This window comes from Octopus bimaculoides, chromosome 1 (genome assembly GCF_001194135.2).
Source record: "Octopus bimaculoides isolate UCB-OBI-ISO-001 chromosome 1, ASM119413v2, whole genome shotgun sequence".
Taxonomy (NCBI): domain Eukaryota; kingdom Metazoa; phylum Mollusca; class Cephalopoda; order Octopoda; family Octopodidae; genus Octopus; species Octopus bimaculoides.
The window spans coordinates 162811968-162815072 of NC_068981.1; positions in this window are offsets into that span (position 1 = coordinate 162811968).

Below are 3105 nucleotides of genomic sequence, written 5' to 3' on the forward strand. Positions count from 1 at the left end.
GACATAGGCTGTGTGGAGACGCTCGATCTGTTAGAAGTCTATCTTCCCACCATCCCATCTGGAAAAAGCAGAGACACATTAGATAATCAGAATGAAACGATTGAATGAAGCTGACGATTTGATACGGCTGACTGGTCATTAAATCTGTTTTGGCGACAAGACTCTTTTAGCATGCGCGCACGCAGAAAGACAGAGAGAGAGAGATAGAGAGAGAGAGAGAGAGAGAGAGAGAGAGTGGGAGGGAGAGAGAGAGAGAGAGAGAGATCTTTATAGCTATCGTATAATGGAAAATAGATTGAAAATTTTACTAGATAATTTCTAAAAATTCCTGTTTGTAATGAGATGACATATATTCAGGGTTAAACTGCGAAAAACTCGTATTCTATATAAAATTTAATTGTTTTTTTAACGGGAAAATTTAGCACTAGAAATTGACCATTAACACGCAAAGTTTTTATCTCTAACGAACATAACATAGGAAGATGGGCTGAAAAGTTTATAGGCTGATTATGAAGGAGTGACGCTAGAGCTGTGAAATCTTGCATGCATTGATTTCAACTCTATCAATAATTGCATTGTTTCTTTGCAGCTAAATTGTTCAAAGACTTCAAAAGTAACTAGTTGCGACTTCTCTTGAAAATGGATAAGGTTTGGCATCGTGGTGTTATCGAGTGCCCGCAGAAAAAAAGGTTTAGCCCTCAAGGACATTCATGCTGACATGGGGATGACGCTCTAGCTTTATCGACAGTGCAAAGGTGAGCAGCTGAATTTAGGAGGGGAAGGGAAAGTCTTGAAGATGACCTAATATCTGAACGTCCTGCAACTGCCACTGCTGAGGAAAACATTGATCCTCTTCACCACATGGTGACGGATGACAGACGATTGACTATAAATCACACAGCTAATGCTATTAGCATATCTTGTGAGACAGTTAAGAATATTCTGCACAATGAACTTGTCACGATGAAGGTTTCTGCTCGGTGGGTGCCACATCTTCTGACACCAGATCAAAAGCGCAGGCAAAATCTGATAGTGTTTGAGGCAGATCCAGCTAGCTTCCCTTGAACATTTTCTAAACCAGGATGAGTGTTGTGTTCATCACTTTGAGCCAGAAAAAAAGAGACAATTCACCTAGTGGAAACATCCCTCCTCACCTGCTCCAAAGTAGGCGAAGGCCGTTCCATCTACAGAGAAGGTGATGGCCTCAGTCTTTTGGGATGCAAGAAGCATTGTGATTATTGGCCATCTTCAAAAGGGCCACATCATCAATGGAGAGTACTATACCAACTTCTTGAGGCAGTTACAAAAGGCTATCAAGACCAAACACTGAGGAAAACTGACGAAAGGGGTCTTGTTTCATCAAGACAATCCTCCAGCACACAAGTCCTTGCTTTCAATGGCTACTGTGCATAATTGTGTCTTTGAACTGATTGATCAACTATTCTCCTGATCTGGCCCCATCTGACTATCGTCTGTTCCCCAACATGCAAAAAGACCCCACTTGGCTGAGAACCAGTATCGAAGTGATGATGGCGTCATATCTGCTCTTGATAACTTTTTGACCAAAAGAATGAAAGCTTCTTCATTAATGGAATTCAAACACTGCAATACCGATGGAAGAAGTGTGTGGACCGCAAGGGGGACTATGTTGAAAAATAAACCTCATTTGGTCATATTGCAATGAGAGTATTTTGGTCAGCCTATGAACTTTTCAGCCGAGCCTCGTATTCAGGTGGGACTTTTAGAATTATGACTTACACGTGGTAACATACAAAGGCAACCCGTCAAGAAGAATCATGAGTCTAAATAATAATAGCTTAGTCGTGGCTGAGTGGTAAGAAGCTTGCTTCCCAACAACATGGTTTCGAGTTCAGTCTCACTACGTGACACTTTGGGCAAGTGTCTTCTACTATAGCCTCGGACCGACTAAAGCCTTGTGAGTGGATTTGGTAAACGGAAACTGAAAGACGCTCGTCGTATGTATGTATGTATGTATGTATGTATGTATGTATGTATGTATGTATGTATGTGTGTGTGTGTATGTGTGTTTCCGTTTATGTGTGTACTTGTGTCTGTGTGTGCGCGTCTGTCTGTCAGTCTGTCTTTGTGTCTGTGTTTCTCTCATACCGCCGCTTGACAACGGGTGCTGTCATGTTTACACCTCCGTAACTTAGCAGTTTGACAAAAGAAACTAATAGAATAAGCACCAGACTTTAAAAAAGGTATGTACTGAGGTCGATTCGCTCAACTAAAATTCTTCGAGGCGATGCTCCAGCCTGGCCGCAGTATAATGAGTGAAACAAGTAAAAGATAAAATACAAATTACGCAGTGTAGATTAGAGGGTGCCAGTGACGATAAACTGTACACAGTACATACTGTAAAGTGGTTGACGATAGAAAAGCATTCACCAGAAAAGTAGTGTGAAGACATGACATAGATAACAAAGATTGATAGTTTTCTGTTGTAAGTGCCAGATAACAAGACGTTCTGCTGGAACAGAGCCGCTCAACATGCACCAGGATGGAAAAAAATGTATTTAAAACGATGAAAAGCAAATGATATATTTTTCATGTAAGTGAAACCAAATGCTCTCATTGACAACTTAAAGGATTTTTTTTTTTTTTCGGTTCCTTTTCTTGGTGTAACTTATAGAAAATTTGAAGATTGTTCACTATCGCAAGAGAGTAAAATATGAACATTTTTCCAAGAATTTATCATGATGTTAACATGATAATGTTGTTATGAGTTCTTGTAGCTGATATCCTTCACTCAGGCGGCGATCTGACAGAATCGTTACAGTGCCGGGGAAAATGCCTGGCAGCATTTCGTCCCTCTTCAGATTGGTGTTAGAAAACACGTACTGATGTTACCTTCAAATAAGGCGGCGAGCTGGCAGAATCGTTAGCATGCCGAACAAAATGCCGATAAGCATTTTGTCCGTCTTTACATTCTGAATTCAAATTCTGCCATGGTAGACTTTACTTTTCGGGTTGGATAAAACGAATTCCAGTTGATTACTGAAGTCGATGTAATCGAATTAGCACCCTCCCTTGAAATTGCTGGCCTTGTGCCAAAATTGGAAACCAATATTACCTTCAAATAAA